At 38.0% G+C, this 19,871-nt stretch overlaps 1 protein-coding gene across 2 annotated transcripts in view; it reads left to right on the forward strand.

The window, feature by feature from the left end:
* LOC112834046 (uncharacterized) overlaps window positions 1–19,871 on the forward strand; it is a 342,252-nt gene that overhangs the window by 132,214 nt on the left and 190,167 nt on the right. The window contains exon 6 of one of the 2 annotated variants that reach the window (XM_073891870.1): window positions 16,129–16,285. The exons of the other annotated variant lie outside the window; for it this stretch is intronic. The gene's annotated coding sequence lies outside the window, so the exon portion shown is untranslated. Of the gene's footprint in view, window positions 1–16,128; window positions 16,286–19,871 lie in introns of those variants that run through there. 2 annotated transcript variants of the gene reach the window in all.

The raw sequence follows: 19,871 nt of genomic DNA on the forward strand, positions 1-19,871 counted from the left end.
GATCATGACCTGAGCCAAAGGCAGACGCTTAACCAACTGAGCCACCCAGGCATCCCAGGTGATGGGTTTATACTACTTGATTTCAGGACTTAATACAATGTCACAGTAATCAAGTCAGTATGGTATTGGCATAACAATAGATAAATTGATGGATCAGAATTTAAAAATCCAAAAATAGGCACATACACAAATATGTGATATATACACATTATGGGACACATACACACATATATATGATGTCTACATACACAAATATTTGGTGTCTGACCAAAGTGGCAAATCAAATCAATGATGAGGAAGAGATAATTCTTGTAAACATGATGTAGAAGCAACTGGATATCCATTTGAAAGAAATTTGTTGACCCGACCTCACTCCATATACAAAAATGTTATTTGGCAATGGATCATAAATGAAGGGTGGCAGAATATGCCACCCCAAAATATGCCACCGCTTGTTGGCATAAGGATTATTTTGAGTTAAAAGATGCTTGAAAAACAGCAGGTGCAAGAAGAACACTCTGACCTCCCTTTTTCTATCTAAAAGTAAGAGGTGAAATTTCCATGTGAAAGATGCCCTTCTACACCAGGAGGAAAGAAATATTCTTATAACCAGAGACAAGGGCTTGAGCCCAAGAGAAATCTGCACAAACAGACCTTGTTAAAATAACTCTTATCTTCCTTTATTCTCCCTATACATTTACTTTTCTACAATTGTCTCTCTTTGTTCAACCTTGTATATAAACACTTAGGCCTAACCAATTCTCTGGGTCTTCATTTTCCTATGGGGCTCCCCCATATATGTAAAAAATCTCTATGCTGCTTTTCTCCTATTAATCTGTCTTATGTCCATTTAATTCTCAGAGCTAGCCAGAGACCCTAAGAGGGTAGAGGTAAAGTTTTGCCTCTCCTACACGAACTTAAATATAAAAACTATAACAAAAAATCTTCTAGAAGAAAACAAGTAAGAATATCTTTGTCTTCCTGGGGTATGCAAAGATTTATTAGACAGAATTTAAAAGATATCACCTATAAAAGAATAATTGGGTTTCATGAAAATTAAAAATTTCTGCTCATGAAAAAACAAAAGGAGTAGGCAAGCAACAGACTGGGAAATATATTCTTATCATTTCTATTTCATGAATAAATAAGATCCAGAACATATAAAGAACTCTTACAAGTCAACAGTAAAAAGTTAAACAGACTAATAAAAAATGGGACGAGACCTGAACACATACTTCATGAAAGAAATTGTAAGAATGAGCCATCCCACATAGGAATGAGGCCAGTGACCACATGAAAAGATACTCAACATAGTAAGTCATCAGGAAGGTTCAATTTAAATATAATGAGACAGCATTTCATACCCATGGGAATGGCTAAAATACTGACAACAACAAATACAAGCAAGAGTATAGAGCAACTTAAATACACATTGTTGTCAGCAGAAAATGTTACAACTCTTTGGGAGAATGACTTTCCAGTTGGTTAAAAATTAAACATTTATGTACCAGGAGTTCCATTCCTAGGTATTTGTCCAAGTGATATAAAAATAGATGTCCACAAAAATGCTTGTAAAGAATGATGGGAGAAAACCTGGATGTTAAGTATCTATATTCAGGAAAATAGATCAGCAAATTGTAGTACATTCATACAATGAAATATTACTCAGCAGTGAAAAGGAATGACCTAATAGTATCTGCCACAGCATAAATGAATCAAAAACATAACACTGAGCAAAAGAAGCCAGATACAAAACAATGCATATGGTGTCTTACCTTAAGGACAGGCAAAAATGACTTATGGCGATAGAAATCAGTCCAGTGGGGTCTGACTGGAAAGGGGCAGGAGGAAAATTTCTGGAGTAACTGAAATGTTTTGTATCTTTTTTTTTTTTTAAGATTTTTTTATTTATTCCTTTAAGAAAGAGAAAGCAAGCAAGAGCATGAGCAGGGGGAAGGGGCAGAGGGAGAAGCAGGCTCTCCACTCATCAGGGAGCCTGATGTGGAGCTTGATCCCAGGACCCTGGGATCATGACCTGAGCCGAAGGCAGACGCTTAACCGACTGAGCCACCCAGGCGCCCCTGTATCTTGTTTTTGGGTGGTATCACCTTTGGTGTATACATCAATTATCAAAACTCACACAAGTGAACACTTGAAATATATGCATTTTTTGAATTTTTTAAAATTACATAGTTTGTGAAAGTGTAAAAGATAAAAGGGAAAAAGCAACAGCAATTTCAGGTATCATGACTCCTGATGAACTGTCATTTTTTTTTAAACACTTGGTTTTCATCTAATAAATGTTTTAAAGCAAGACTATCGTGACCAGTGCAGGATTTGCTAAGAGTATTTGCTAAGGTGGAAGGAAAAGGTTAGGTCGGCACCACCTGTTTCTGGCACTCTTCTGACGAGACAGCAGATTGCCTACTGGCTTATTCCAGCTTTTCTGAACACAGGGAGAGTCACAATAATACCAGGGAGCCTTCTGCTTGCAAGATGGACACCATATGTTTTCACTATCCGTTCAGAGCTCGTCCCCTCTCTCTTTCCTCTGCCCTTTTAGCATCGAGATCTGTTGACTCCAAGAAATGTAATATAAGAAGACACCATGAAAGAAATGTTAATATTTTTTAAATCAAACACAAAGGGAAGACTTATATGTGTTTATTCTCTTCAGCTATCCAGTAACTGTTACTTATCAAATTACCACCTAAACTTTCAAAGTGTTTCTTAAAATGAATATCCATGCTTTATATGGATAGTTGTGAAAACTTTTTAAGAAATCCTACACATATGATTTAAAGATACCACTTACTCAGGATAGGAATTCTAACTAAAATATATTAAATGTCAGACAAATAGCAACATGTGGCAGAATTTTCAGAAAAGGAAATTAGTACTTGAAGACAGTCAGGTAAAGAGACTACATTTTTTTTAAAGATTTTATTTATTATATTTGTCAGACAGAGAGAACACAAGCAGGGGCAGTGGGAGAGGGAGAAGCAGGCTTCCCGCGGAGCAGGGAGCCCGATGCAGTACTCGATCCCAGGACCCTGGGATCATGACCTGAGCTGAAGATAAACCCTTAACCAACTGAGCCACTCAGGCGCCCCAAGATATTACATTTTTAAGGTGGGATTGTGATTAAGTTGAGCTGGGTCTCTGCTTTATTTTTTTTTAAATGACCAGATTAGGATTTAATCACAAAATAATTTATGCGTAACTGAGATTTGAAAGACTACAGCTGTTAAATATAAAATATACATTTCTGCTTCTCTTTTGTTCCATTTGCCTGAGTGCAGAAACATTTATCCATAAAACTTTGTGCTTTTGGCTTCAGGCATCTGTTTACAGTTTCTTGTCCTGGAGATATTTGAAGTGCCCAGAGGAGGGGGAAAAAGATGTGTGTGAAGGGTGGTATTAGTAAGAATGCACAGAAAGAGTGCAAAATTTGCAGACTGGTTCTGCGAGCTTAGGCCTGTTTCTTAAGATTTATTTCTACATGGAAGCCCAGAGAAACATAAACCTGCTGTTGGCTGTAGTATGATTCTAATTTTTTCAAACTACCCCTTATTGTGGAGCTAATTTCTTCCCAGCCACTAAAAATAATTACTTGCCTCTTGAGCCACATATTATAGTAATAAAACAATGTAATTTACTTCTGAGGGAAAGAATTTGTATGTAGTTTTAATGCCACGTTTAACGCCTACAGTTTCGGAATCTCTATGAAGGAGTGAGGACAGTCAGCACAGGTTTCTCCATTTCTTCTGTCTCCCTCTCCCTCTCTCCCTCCTCCAACTCCTGCATGTTTTTCAGTTCCCTCTAACTTCCTACCTTTTTGATGTGTACGATTATAACTATGTATAAGGCTCAGCTTTGGATCAAATGGTTACAAAATATGCAGCACCCAAAAAATGATAAAAAAAGAGTAATGCCACAGGAAAATAAAGATTGTTTCAAAAAGAAGCATTAGGCCATTGAGAAAGACTTCCCGGGTCTCAGATGCAAATAAGATGTGATTCAGATGGAACTGAGTGAACAGCTTAAGGATGTGGTGATTAAAACAGCGCAGGTTTTCTGTGCTTCCCCAGCTCCCTGTGTGACCTGCACCTCCCAGCTGGCTTTGGTGACAGCTGGGATGTAAAAGCAATACACATCACATAGCTTGCATTCACACACACTGCGGTCCCAGTCCCGTATTTCAAACCTTTGGTAAAGCCATCTTCTCAGGAACTTGGGAGTTTGTCAGGGGGTCAACTATTCAGATGACTCTGGTCTTCGGCCAGTTTCCCGCTCCCCAGGCACTGCAAACTTTCACACAGTTCACGGTGGCCTTTATTAGACATGAGAAGCGCTACTTATTGAAACATCAAGAGTAGAATAACTGGTTTTGTATTTGCAAAGCGGAGTGAGTGTATCTGTACTTTGTCACTCAGTAGGATTACCATCATCATGATTCAGGTATTTGTGAGCATCAAGTGTGCATGCATCTGCGTTTTATTTATTGATTGGTTTTTATTTGTTTACTTTTATTATTCCATTTTATTAATAAGATGGCATCGTACATTTCTATAGCTCCATGTCTACTTTGATCTCCATACTTTCAATTCGTGAAAAAACTCTCCAAGTCGTCTTTGATGTCTTTCATCAATGTTGTACAGTTTTCAGATTCCAGGTCGTTCACCTCTTCAGTGAAGTTTATTCCTCAGTATTTTATTCTTTCTGGTGCAATTGTAAATGGGATTGTTTTCTTAATTTCTTTTTGCTACTCCATTGTTGAGAGTTTTTATCCTGAATGGTTGTTGTACTTTGTCAAATGACTTTTCTGCATCTATTGAGATAGTCATATGGTTTTTAAACCTCTCTTTTGGTTATTGTTTTTTCTTTAAGTTTTTATTTAAATTCCAGTTAGTTTTATTTTTAAGATTTTTTTTTAAGATTTTATTTATTCATTTGTCAGAGAGAGAGCACAAACAGGGAAGTGGCAGGCAGAGGGAGAAGCAGGCTCCCCCCATTCCCCCCGCCCCCAGCAGGGAGCCCGATGTGGGACTTGATCCCAGCATCCCAGGATCATGACCTGAGCCAAAGGGAGACACTAAAGAAACTAAATTCCAGTTAGTTAACATACAGTGTATTTTAGTTTCAGGTGTAGCGCACACGCCTTTTAAAACTCATTGATCCTTTCTGCTCATTTATCTGGTTGCCAAGGAAATTGGAAGGCCACTCTGGGTGCCTTAATTCACTTGCTATCAGAGTCTGTACATTATTCAAGTGCTTACTTTGCTCCCGAGTTAGTTTTATGTTCCATAAAGCCTGCTATTTCTTGGACTGAAATTTGAAGTTTGTCTTTTTTTGTCACTTGCCTACTAAACTCCTGGGGCTGGGCAAGAATAGACCTGAAGCTTCTGCTAGTATAACATACAGAATCAGGCTTGTTCTCAGAGTATTTGAAGTCTTACCAGGCGCCCACTTGGTTAACTCAGACCTATGTTTCTTGCAAATGCTATCTAACTGGGAATATTTTAACTGCCTCCAAGGGCTGCCTCTCAAATCTAATGAGCCTTGCTTGCTTTGGCCTGGCCTATAATAATCCAAAGGTATTTCGGGTACCATTTCGCTGATGGTAATTCTGACCCACTTACTCTACAGCAACTTTTGTTGCGTGAAATGCTGCAAATATTTGAGATACACTTTACAAGGCTAGCATGTGCTTTCTTCGGCCATACTAAATGTTTTATTGTCTTAACAGTACACTTTTCTTCTGACGTGTGACCATTTGGGACGACTACAGGAAACATAGGTTTAAATACAGGTTCACAGTTTAAAAAGAACTTAAGAACATGGGAACATAGTTGATGAGAATTTATATTACACAGATCAGGATGTATTTTCTTGACCCTAAGTTATGTGTGGCAAAACACTAAACTAACATGAATAATAAATGACACAATGTAAACCTTCTATAACTATGTCAGAAACGTCTTCTAAATATCTAAAACAGTTGCTCTGAAGGGGTGGTTCTCACTTAGGAGTTGGGGGGAAAGAGGATTTCGTCCCCTGGGGGGCACTTAGCTATGTCTGGCATCATTTTTGGCTGTCATTTTTAGGAATAGTGATGTTAATGGCATCTAGCGGGCAAAGGCAAAGGGTATTGCTAAACATCTTACTGTGCCCAGCACAGAATCCACTCCACCCTCAGGAAAGAATTATCTGGCCCAAAATGCTGATAGTGCTGAAATAAAGCACCCGTGCTCTAGAGACTACATCTCACAGGAATGATATCCTTTTATGTCTTTTGGCAAAATCACTAGATTAAATTTCATTCAATGATGAAAGAAAGAGAACTTAGCCTGTAAGTCCACCACGGTATGGTAACTATGTCTATTTTCTGGCTAGCCTTTGGCCCCTTCCTCCATTGCCTATTTTCACTATATTGCAGTTATGGTATTCCTCCCACTTTTGACTCTGGTATGGCTTGACTTTTGAAACTTATATTCTGTATTTGAGAAAACATATATTCCTGTATGTAGGAAAGACATAAGATTCAAGCATGAGCATGGTAAAGTTGAAAGACAGCGGAGAGTACCTCCTAGGGCCTCTTTAGGTGTCAGGGATTTGTGACCCACATTCTATAACCTAATATCATATTGAATAATTATTTTAGAAGCTACAAAACACCCAACTCAGCAGTGTTTGCCAATGAGCACAGTGGTAGGGGGAAACGTTTTGCATAAATAAGTTTGGTTGAGTTGATATAATTTAAAGGCTAGTAGAATGATTTTATATCGAATTCAAGTTCTAGAATTTATAGCAAAACATTATTTTACTGTATTTGGTATCAAAAGTTTCCCATATCGATCACAGGGGGAAATGTACAAATATTAATAGTTCTAACTGAGGAGCATAAGAAAGGTTATAAAAAAATTTTTCAAAAGGAGAAAAATCTTTAATAAAATATGATACTATAAACCGTATTAAAATTCCTGTCAAAGCATCTTGCAGAGTAGATCTTTACATAGAAGAGGGAAAGAATTAGCTAAAAGTAATCTCATATTTTGATGTATCTTTTTATCTTTTTATTTTTATTATTTTTAAAAGATTTTATTTATTTATTTATTTATTTATTTATTTATTTATTTGAGAGAGAGAATGAGCAAAAGAGAGCACAAGCCAGGGGAGGGGCAGAGGGAGAGGGAGGAGCAGACTCCTCAGTGAGCAAGGAGCCCAAACTGGAACTCAGTCCCAGGACCCTGCGATCACTACCTGAGCTGAAGGCAGATGCTTAACTGCCTGAGCCACCCAGGAACCCATCGATGTATCTTTTGAGAAGTGTGTATCTTTTGACTTAGTTGCAAGTATTTTGCTTTGTTATCAATGGTGGATTTAAACTGTATCTGGAGGAACATTTTTTTTTCCTGCTAAATGTAAATGAATTCTGTAGGTTCTTTGCTTTCACTATGTGATGAAACAAACATACACATGTAGCCTATTCTATTTGTCAGGAGCAGAATTTAGGATGTTACTAATCACGAAAGCATAGGCAACACAATTATCTCAAAAAAGACTTGAAAGTGTGAGGTGTAACAAAATTAATAGCTCACAAAAGGTAAATACATCTACAAGCTTTTCCAAAGTTCACCTTACCTCCTTATGATATTGCCCAATTTAATTATCTCTCTTGTTCTTAAGATTTACTTCTGACTTGCTTTTGGTTATTTATAAATCAAATTTACACTCAAAAGATGAAGATACATTACCATAAGGACATTCGAAAAAATGTGGCACAGAAAGTGAAGGCCGTCTTCAAAAAGGAACTCTAAAAAATGTTTAGAGCAGTGGGAACTTTGAGCAAGTAGAGGCCTCTTAAATGGATACTTTACAAGCAACAGCACACACTTGGATGTGTGAATTCTGATCTTTTTTTTAAGTCATGCTAGTTTGTGCCTTACAATCTTTGCTAGTGATACATTTCTTTTCTTGGGACTGTTTCTAGACTGAAGGCTGCCTGTTAGCCCACCAGTGAGCATGCTTGCATGCGTGCGCACACATACACGGAATTTAGAAAGGACACTTTAAACATAATATTGTGATGCCTTGGAAACATCCTTAGGTATTCACCCTGAAAGGGAGATGGCAGTGATTCAGACTCTATGAAAGCAGCACAATCTGATGATACAGTTTGTTTAAGACATCATTCTTTAATCAATTGAGCAGAACTTTGCATCTGAAAGTAGTATGTAAGTCTCACAACTCTAGAAGGATGAAAAACAGAACAGACACAGAAGATTTTGTCTTTAGAGTACAGATTTGTCTCTATTTTGGAAGTAATAATCTAACTATTTTCTAATTACCTAGTTCCAAAACAACTTTCCTCTTGCCTAGATGATTGAGGACTTACAGAGCATACATATTATGTCCTAAATCAAGTTTTTCTTTCTGGCAAGCGAGTCGTTGTTTTTCAATCCATAATCTTCCTTTCAGGCCCTTGTGACCCTTTTGCTTTCAGGCATCTCTCTCCCTTTCTTCTCTGTTTTAGCTCCCACCTTTCAAGTCCTCTGTTGGGTCACTCCTCCTGGGTCAACTCACTATTTGGTTGCACACTTGAATCAATTCAGGCCCTTCCATTGGAAACGAATTTTTTCCACTTCCAAGCTCCTTGTATTGTATAAACCGTGCATAGTATCAGGTGACATAAAATTATCCTGGTAAAATAGATGCTATCTTGTTGCAGTTGTAAACCACTTCAGGCCATCTTTGTCATGTCTAACACCCATTAATTAGTCAGTGGAGCTCCCAACTTGGGTTTACTCTACCGTTTATCTCTCTTCTTTCTGTCCGTGCCTATTCCATCTGTTTGCCACGATGGAAAATCTTTCTGTTTGCCATTATTTCCTGTGAACAATAGCACATGTCACTTGACCTTGCCAGCACCGAGTTTTGCTGCTACTTCAGCACATTTCCATTCACATTTGTTGGCAAGCTAGGAAGAACCATGATGTTCATCCTACTGCAAATACAAAAGACTAAAGTATAAAGGTGACTCTGCTTCTCATCTTTATTAACTATTGTCGTCTGGTGTTTGAAAGGAGCAAATGTAGATGTAGATTGAGGTCTTTTCTTAGCTGAGACTGAGAACAGCTTTTTGGACTCAGCAGTCCTCCCAGGCATATATTTGTATGTCTGATTTGCATTTGGAGAAGGGAGGAAGAGACAAGAGAGGAGGAAGTTTTGTGTCTGAAGCCCCAGGAAGGCCTTGGAAGCTGAGAACAAAGGAAATACATAGGACCATGGGGCATCTTATTCCTGGACAGGGTGGCAAGGAATGGTTTGAGCCCCATGAATTCAGGAATTAGAAATCTTTTCCCCGTTTCTGCGTAGCAGGGTAGACTGAAGGGAAGCCAGGGCCCGGATGGCGCCACAGTGCTGCACAGCACTAGGGACACCAGGAACCCGGCTGGAGAAGGTCATAGTCTCTGTTAAGAATCCTAAGACCAGTAAACATCCTACTGCCCCATGGACCAGGGCAAAAAGCCAGGAGAGTCTGAACCAGCACAACCAGCTAGTTTTCAACCCTCAAAACACGCAATAGCCAGAATCTCTTGGGTGCTGGGAAAAACTCTTTAAAGCCCAAGATTCCTTATAAGTAGGTAGCAGAGAGAAGCCTGTAACTCAGTTTGCAGATACGTGCCTTCATTTTAGTTGGACTGAGGGCTGAGGATGTTGAGTTTTCATGAGGAAAGAGGAAGAGAATATTGGGTACTATTACATTGGGGTGGGGGGAGAACCACCTGGGAATCTGTCAATAAGCAAATATTTAAGATAAGAGAACATACTTTTTAAAATCTCCATTCTTCATTTCCTGTGACTTATGATTTGAAGCCAGAATCATGAGTCACAACTATTACTCTTAGTTTGGAATTAGATTTGAATTTTGAGATCCATACCTTTTCTTCTTTTTTTAAAAAATATTTTATTTATTTGAGAGAGAGAGAGAACAAGTGAAAGAGAGAGCACGAGCATGGTGAGGGGCAGAGGCAGAGGGAGAAGCAGACTCCCAGCCAAGCAGGGAGACCAATGTGGGGCTCGATCCCAGGACCCTGGGATCATGACCTGAGCTGAAAGCAGATGCTTAACCGACTGAGCCACCCAGGCGCCCCTCTGGAGTGAAGAAGGAGGCCCTCCAGGAGTGAAGACAGTGAGCCCCTGGCAGCAGGGTATTTGCTGGGTCTAGTTCCAAGTACCTTTGGGATGCAGGTTTGGCTGTTCCACAGCAAATAGTTTCAGATCACCAAGATCTTTCAGATGACTGAGATGTACAAATTAAACACTGTACCCAGGGGCAAAACAAAACAAAACAAAACAAAAAAAACCAAACACAACAGCCAAACACATACCAGGAGTTTAACTTTTAAACAGGGAACCCCCAAGCTGTTTTAGCAAAGCACTTAAAAAAAAAAAAAATCACTGGGAAGTTTGGTCAACTATGTAGAGAAAAATTCTGTTTCATCTTTTTCTTATATTATGGATACGAACAACTAAATAACTAATTCATTTTAGAACATTTCCAGTGGTGCTCGGACCTTGTATAAATGCTAAATTTCCTAAATTCACACAAAAGTCCCATAAAACTGATGAAATATTTTGTTCCAATAAATGTTTCCAAGACTAGCCCAAAACATTCTCTTCAAAGTTATAGATGGCATTTTTGCATGCTTAGTTTGATTTATAATAATTGAAAATATTTGCTTTTTAAAATTTGAGTGGACTAGAAACTCAGAGGAACAACTCATTAGTCTTTTCTCTCAGAATGACTGTAAGATTCTATGAAAATATAAGAACTATCTTAGCATAACCAAATAGTTAAAATGGCTTTAAGAACTAACTTCCAAGCCCGTGTTTATATCATGTTGTAATACTAGGTAGAAACAATGTTAACACATTACAGTGGGTAAAGGAATAAAATTACTGAAAGGTGAGTGTTTGAATTGGGCTTTTTCACTCATAAGAAGCAGAAACTAGCCCAAAGTCGTTTCATTTAAGTGAGAGAAAGAGGTCTCCCTGGAATCCAGATAAAACTGAACGCTGAAGCAACAGGACTGATTAATCAGCCCCTTCTCTCCAAACAGATTCCTTCTCTCTCAAGTTGCCTCTCTTTCAAGGACCATGTTTTTCTGCACGTTGCTTCTTCTTTTTTTTTTTTTTTCCAATTTTATAGCTTTATTTATATGAGAAATAATTTCTTCTACTCTGTCTTTGACATGTACCCATTAAACATTGAAATAATTGAAAATAGATTTTATTTTGCATATCTTTGTTGGAATTATAAAGGTAACATGCAATTAAAATTAGATCCATTAACTTTCAAATATTAGATTTTTTTTCCTTCCCTGAATTTTTATTTTTATTTTTTTTAATAATTGTTTATTGTTATGTTAATCACCATACATTACATCATTAGTTTTTGATGTAGTGTTCCATGATTCATTGTTTGTGCGTAACACCCAGTGCTCCACGCAGAACGTGCCCTCTTTAATACCCATCACCAGGCTAACCCATCCCCCCACCCCCCTCCCCTCTAGAACCCTCAGTTTGTTTTTCAGAGTCCATCGTCTCTCATGGTTCATCTCCCCCCTCCGAGTTACTCCCTGTCATTCTTCCCCTCCTGCTATCTTCTTCTTCTTCTTTTTTTCTTAACATATATCGCATTATTTGTTTCAGAAGTACAGATCCGTGATTCATCAGTCTTGTACAATTCACAGCGCTCACCATAGCACATACCCTCCCCAATGTCTGTCACCCAGCCACCCCATCCCTCCCACCCCCCACCACTCCAGCAACCCTCAGTTTGTTTCCTGAGATTAAGAATTTCTCATATCAGTGAGGTCATATGATACATGTCTTTCTCTGATTGACTTATTTCACTCAGCATAACACCCTCCAGTTCCATCCACGTCGTTGCAAATGGCAAGAGCTCATTCCTTTTGATGGCTGCATAATATTCCATTGTGTATATATACCACATCTTCTTTATCCATTCATCTGTCGATGGACATCTTGGCTCTTTCCACAGTTTGGCTATTGTGGACATTGCTGCTGTAAACATTGGGGTGCACGTACCCCTTCGGATCCCTACATTTGTATCTTTGTGGTAAATACCCAGTAGTGCAATTGCTGGATCGTATGGTAGCTCTATTTTCAACTGTTTGAGGAACCTCCATACTGTTTTCCAGAGTGGCTGCACCAGCTTGCATTCCCACCAACAGTGTAGGAGGGTTCCCCTTTCTCCACATCCCCGCCGACATCTGTCGTTTCCTGACTTGTTAATTTTAGCCATTCTGACTGCTGTGAGGTGATACCTCATTGTGGTTTTCATTTGGATTTCCCTGATGCTGAATTAGTGTTGAGCATTTTTTCATGTGTCTGTTGGCCATTTGGATGTCTTCTTTGGAAAAATGTCTGTTCATGTCTTCTGCCCATTTCTTGATTGGATTATTTGTTCTTTGGGTGTTGAGTTTGATAAGTTCTTTATAGATTTTGGATGCTAGCCCTTTATCTGATATGTCATTTGCAAATATTTTCTCCCATTCTGTCGGTTGTCTTTTGGTTTTGTTGACTATTTCTTTTGCTGTGCAAAAGCTTTTTATCTTAATGAAATCCCAATAGTTCATTTTTGCCCTGGCACGTTGCTTCTTAATCTGCTTCTATTCAAGTTCTCTCTCTATCCCAACTGGCTTCTTCTGCCTTTTTTTTTGTTGTTAAGCAGAGCCTCAGATTGCTGCCCAGGCTTTGATCTTGCTTGGCCCCAGGCTCAAATGCAAACAGTTAATCGGTCAATTGGTCACAACCCTCTGAGTGTCCTAGAATTAATTCCTAAGGAGAATCTGACTGGCCAGGCCAGGTGAAAAATGGCAATTTGAGCCTCTAAGACCACCCAGTATTATTAAGAGGACAACTGTGTTTTCTACCTTTCCATCTTTTCTACACAAGGTTGACACAGCTTCTATCATGTGTGTGAAGATGGAAAGGTGGATAGAAGATGGAAATGAAAATTGAAATATTATTTGTGGGAGACACCAACCAAATGCTGGACATCATCCTCCAGGATCCTAAACAGGATTAACTTCTAAAAGCATTCATTCATCCATCCATCCATTCATTCATTCATTCATCCATGCATCCATTCATTCCAGCTTTCAGTTACCTATCAAGTATTTATTACATGTCTAATATGTGCTGGACATTGTGTTAGGTGTGGAATTGCCTCTCATCTCTAGGCCATTTAGAATTGGTTCTACACAATTTAGTACTTAAGAGATATAAGGCAGTATATTTCTGATTCCTGATTGCTAGTCTTGTACCTATAACTGGACTGTTTGTTTCTCATGGGCATGGGCTACCATAATTTGTATTCTAACACAAGCTGAGTGTATATCTAATAAACAGGAAAACTCCTGTACTGGCTCTTTATCTATGTTCTTCTTTGCCATCTTGCTTTCAAGATTAAAACCTTCAGAAAAATAGGGTTTAAATATTGCTGAAAAGAAAGTCTCATTACAGTTCCTTAGAGGAGTAACTCTCTCTACTTTCTCTCTTTTCTCTTCCCTTTCTAGAAAAATTTTCTAGAAAAATTTTGTCTTTCCCTGTTTTGAGGTCTGCAATGAAGAATACTATTTTAGTAAAGGTAATATAGTATTCTATCTTGAATTTGACTTTAAAAAATTATGTCAAATTTTATTTGACTTTGGAAGAATTTATTCTGATCTTAGAAAAATTATCATAATTTTTTGTACCATTCTATAGAAAATGGCATTTGGGAAGTTTTTTTTGCACATAATGTTTATCTAAAGCCTCTTCATGGATATTTTCTTTCTCTTCATCCTGAGGAGACATCTCTGTGGACATTATGCTTGGTGTAAAGGAGGTATGGAATGGCATGGGGAGAGGGCCAACTACAGAGGGTAAAGTCCTGAGGCCAATTGTTAAATTTACAAATCACAACAAGTATTATCCAAGTTATGGTTTCATCCATGACTGAAGCTGTTTATTCATCAAATACATATTGAGCATCTGTTGTGTCTTAAGCACTGTTCTGGGGATATAGTAGTGACTGAGACAGAAAAAAATTATTTTCCTCATGGAACTCATCTTCTAGAAGGTGAAATTCTGAAGCTTTTCAGAAGAATATATGACATATTTTAATGGCTAGTCCAAAACAAGACTCAGTTTTAAAAAAACTGCATAGTCATCCTCACATGGATGTTTAACATCTGATCTTTTTTTTTTTTTTTAAGATTTTGTTTATTAAATAAATAAAGAGAGAGAAAGCACCAGCCAGGGGAGGGGCAGAGAAGCAGACTCCCCACTGAGCAGGGAGCCTGATGTGGGACTCCATCCCAGGACTCAGAGATCATGATCTGAGCAGAAGGCAGATGCTTAACCGACTGAAGCACCCAGGTGCCCCTGATCTTTTTTTTTTTTAAAGTATGTCCGTGATTTTTTATGTACAGGTCACATTGATGGACATCTAACATTTTATTTACCAAGTACTATGTGTTCCTTTAGGAAATGCAGCTTTTGTATGGTCCAAAGAAAATCTATATCCAATTATGTTGTTAGAATTTTCTTCAAAGCTATCTGTGCTGGTTTTTAATATATATTCACACACTTAACTAAAACTTGGGGGATGGGGATGGGGTTGGGGGGAAGGATACTAAGTTTCTTTAAAATTAGGTACCTTATTTCTTTTATGTATGCTTTTATTTTATTTTATTTTATTTTTTATCTTGGATGTAGGCCTATTTTCATTCTGAAATAAATGCAATGTTCTCAGAATCTACAGATGGAAAAAATTTCATGGCTGCTGGTACACAATGTTCTCTGTTATCTAGATTTTTAAAAATTTACCTTTGCCTCATTGGGTGATGCTAAGTTTTCTGTTCAATTCACTGTATCTACTGACCTTTTGTGGAGTCTGTTCTTCCAAAGTTTTTGAGATGGGAACGCACAGCATGTTGCCTTCCATGTCATGTCAGTCATTCCTCTCTTTGACTTTACTTGTGTTCTCAAGTCAGTATGTTCCAGATTAATGAGGCATTTGTTCTTAATCAAGAAACTATTTAAGAATACACTTTTAATTTTAACAACCTGTTTGTGATGAATTGTTTCTACATGTCCTTCTCATATTTGAGGATACTTCAAACCTGTTGCCTTTTTTTACACAGTTCCCAAATATCTGAACACTGGTAGTTGCTATGACCCAGTTATCTCAAGGGACTGAAAAAACAGGGTTATTGATTTCCTTCAGAAAATCATTCAAATAGTTCCCTTAAACTGAAAATTACTTCAAATAACAATAATTTTCAAAGCAGCTGTTAAGCAAACTGTGGGGTTATACATTATATGTTTTTAATGTTCCCTTTAAACATCTATATCTAATGAAGTCCTACTGTTTTATGAGAAACCATGTTAGAAATAATTTGTGAAGTAAATTCTATGCCATTAGCTGATTTAATTAAAATGTACTCTGTTGATTTATGTTTTAATTTTTATTTAAATAACTATGAGGTAGGTGCGTGTGTGTGTGTGCACATGCATGCTTTATTTGATGCTACACAAACAAGTGATTCATGACCTCTTAATAATAACAGCTAACATCTATTGAGTGCTTATTATCTTCCAGGTTTTGTTCCCAGTCTGTTAAATCTACTAACTCATTTACTATTCTCCACTGCCAATCTGGGAACCCTGTTTTATTCCTGTGTTATAAATCAATAAACTGAGGCACCAAGATGATAGTGATTTGCCCAAGATCACATAGAAATTACATGGCAGATTAGAGATTGGAAACCTAGTAGTCTGGCTCTAAAACTCAAGCTCCTAAACACAAGGCTATATATACCACTCTAGACATGAAGAAGCTCCGGGTATTGTCAGTTCCTTCTTAGGAACTTTAGTTATTTTGCACTACCTGAAATGTATTTGTAAACCTTACTTCTCTGTGGTCCATTGTGCTAGCTACTTGGTTCTCTGGTCCTCCTTTTATAGGTGCTAAAAAGGGAACAATTGAATTAGACCCTTTCAAAATTTATATATTTGTTTATTTACTGGATTTATGTTTCTTTTAAACAGAGTATATTGAGTTGAGAAATGGAAACTCGGATTGGCAGAATTCCTCCGTGTCTCTATGATGGCTTTGAGCATATGAAAGAATAACACTAGTTGTCTTGTGATAATACAAATCATGTTGTGCTTGCTTAAGTAACTGACTGACTTTTTGGGTTTCACGGTGAGTTCATTCCATTTCAAAGAGTTGTAGGAGAAATATGTCCCACTTATCTTTTAAAATGAAGATTCAATATAATTATGTTTCACCTTATTCCACCCAGGATTCCATGTTTTAGAATTATTTAAGATTCATTGTTGTTCCCAGTGTAAAGCCTAATGGGAATGATGGGTTTAAAGTTTCCTATCACTGCAGGCAATATCATAGAAATAGAAGATTAGTCAGATTCATTGGTAAGAAAAGAATAAGCATGGTTTGATTTTTTCTTTCATAAGTTACTTTCTACATGTTCCTGACAAGTCCACTGATCTCTTTGAGGCTCAGCATCCCATATGGTAAGTTCAGATGGTGGGAATTTTATTCATCAGGACCCTTTGGCTTACATGGGACAGAATCCAACCAAAACTAATTTGAGCAAAGTAGAGAATTTAGAAGACTCAAGGATAGAAATCCAGCCGGATTTGAGGCAGAACTGGAAATGGAGACCTGAGCACCATTAGGACTTCATGTAGCTCTTGCCTCTTTGACTTTCTGGTGTATGAGCTTTATTTTTTTCTCTTTCTTATTTCCTCCCCTATTTTGTTCCACATGACTAGAAATATGGTTACTGATCGTTGGTCTCCTATCTTTACACATCATACTTCAGGCACCCAAAGAATGACTGTCATTTCTGGATAAAATATTCTGAGGGATGGATTCCAATTTTTCCCATTTGTGTCAGGTGCCTGACTGCAACTTAAAAGCTTTAGCTAAGAATATGAGGTCTGGGGTAGGGATTATGATAAAGCCTATGATAAAGTCTATTATTTTGAGTCTAGTGTCTACTCCTGAGCCAATAAACTGTTGCCCTAGAACAACATCTATAATAACCTCATGAATGGGGTGAGGAAAATAGACATTTCCCAAATGAGGGGGCTGGACAGATAACCCCATGTATGTCTGCTGTAGTTAACACCAGCTTGTACATAATAATAGGCCCTTTTCTGTCTTTGATCATAAAAAATGATATGAGAAGTCTACGTTTTGATGGGTATAAAATATTTAGCCCCAAGCCTACTGTACATATATAGATTCTTCTATAAAACATCTTTGTCTATGATTTTCCTGTAAATGGATATGTGTTTATTTATTAATTGATTAAAAACGAACTTTGGGATTCATGGATAGCAATTGTTTAATTGATCAAAACTGAGTTTTGGGTTTCAGGGATAGCTTAAAATAAAGAATAGAGATTGTAGGGAGAGCATTAAATTCTGAGTTATTACAAATGTAACTAAATAATAAGTAAGATTTGGAACCAGGAAAAATAATTGTATTGAATAAAAAAAAATGGAAGATTAAATGAATCTGGTAGATTAGCAGGTAAGAAGTGAAATTAAAAGAGTCTTTTATGAAAGCTGGAAACCAGGGGCGCCTGGGTGGCTCAGTCGTTAAGCGTCTGCCTTCGGCTCAGGTCGTGATCCCAGGGTCCTGGGATCGAGCCCCGCATTGGGCTCCCTGCTCTGCAGGAAGCCTGCTTCTCCCTCTGACCCTCCCCCTGCTTGTGTTCCCTCTCTCGCTGTGTCTCTCTCTGTCAAATAAATAAATAAAAAAAATCTTTAAAAAAAAAAAAAGAAAGCTGGAAACCAGTATGAATTCATAGTTTGAGTCTTAGAAGAACCAGGCTCTGATGGTTATTTTCTGTTTGACAGATTTATACTGGGAAGGAATCAGACTTGGGTGATGAAAAAGACACCCTGGATAGAATAGTTTATACATGAGATGCAAAATGTAGAATGCTTCTTTTTCCGGTAAATATCTGTCCAGGTGTGATGTGGATATGGCAATGTTTCCTACTTTCCCCAGTGTGGCTTTGTAGTACTCAAGGCTATTGTCAGTGTCTTGCCAGGGAGGAAGGCTAACATGAGAGTTCAATTCCTGCAACTTCCTGGTGGCAGGAGGAGTGATGGGGAAGGTAGGCACCTGGCACTTGACACTTCATTGTACCCCGTTCTCAATTGGCTTTTAATTTTGTGAAGGAGACCACTCATAGTTTACAAAGGATCAGAGAGCAAGGCTGTGGTGTGTGCACTACTATTTCTGTTTAGTGCATTTTTCTTTCATGGGTCCAGTGTCACCTGGCATCTGTCCAAGTTTGTTTTTATTTTTTTTACTCTTTCTTGCCATAGAGGTCATGTGTTGTAATTTGGACTCTGGTCGGCAGTTCATGTTACTGCATGCACTGTAAATTCAGTCAGCAAGCCTTTATTGAACAGTAAGTACTTGAAGTGCTGTGTGGAGAACCCTGAATGAAGTATTTTAATTGGGAAGTGTCACTGACTAATAGAATAGTTCTAATCTTTACGGGCTCCAGATCATTCTGTCTGTTAGCACTGGGTTGGGTGGCAGGAGGTTGCAGACCAAAGCCCAGGAGAATTTCAGACAAAGTTTGAGGGAAGGCTTTAGACCCATGTGGGTCTAAAATCCCAGGCGGGCAACACAGATGAAAGCCATGGGAAAAGAGACTGAGTTAGTGGAATCAGGAAACAAACACAAAACAGTTATAAATAGCAAGGGACAGAAGTTAGGTAAGGAAATGGGTTTAAGGACCAGGAAATTAAAAAACACACACACACACAAACAAAAAAACCCAGTAGGAACTCACTAGTCTCAGGGCTGGTCATTCAGATGGAATCTGGAACCCAAGTCAGCCTGACTATCTGGAGGTTTAGAAGATAAGAGCTACTGGCCCATAGACCAAGGGGCAGAGAACAGATTCCATCCTTGATTTCCTTTACAACCTTCTTGGCCTCATTCAGTTTTAAATGGAGACCGCTGTTTTATTCAGAATATTTTAGATGAGCTCTGTTTGGAACTCATCTGAACTTTGACAGCAGCTGAGACCATCCTACCCCTTAGGACATTTTTCTTTCTAAAATACCAGATGCTTCTGAATAGGTTATACCAGGACTCACAGACTAAGAATAATTGACATCATGGATGTCACACACTAAGCTGTGTGCTTGCCATGTAATAAACACTCAATAAATGTTAGTGATGATGATCATATGATCATGTGATTACCATTTCTTTTTTTACTGCTTGCCCTGGTAGATGCTGCCACACACAGCGTCAGTCATATGGGAGTCAGTTGCCTGGGGCTCACAAGACCTCATAATTATTTTAAAAATGCATCTGAAATCTCATTTCGTCCCAACATCAGTTTCCAGGCACATTGTAGCCAATCTCTTTTCTTTGACCTAAGCATACACTATAAACGATTCTAGTTTCTTTAGTTAGTTTTAGATACCCCCCAAAATCTATTTGTTCATCTCAAATCTTTTGAAAAGCCAAGTGTATGATATTGCTCTAGAGTCATCATTATTAATTTTAAGGTCAGAAAGTGACAATTCCTGTTACTGCGGAGACATGGAGAGATCCCAATCCCCAGATGCTGTGGTACTGTCCTCAGATTTTTTTTCTCCCACAAACATTTAATCCTAGCACCAAGACAAAGTTCACTTGTCTGAATTCCTGGTATTTCTTTTGGTTTCCCTTTTTTAAAAAAATGGCTGCTATGTTAGAAACTGGACAATCTTCAACAACAGTT

This window comes from Callorhinus ursinus, unplaced genomic scaffold (assembly GCF_003265705.2).
Source record: "Callorhinus ursinus isolate GAN/ISIS: 27379988/994484 unplaced genomic scaffold, GSC_fseal_2.0 scaffold1, whole genome shotgun sequence".
In the NCBI taxonomy this organism is placed as follows: Eukaryota; Metazoa; Chordata; class Mammalia; order Carnivora; family Otariidae; genus Callorhinus; species Callorhinus ursinus.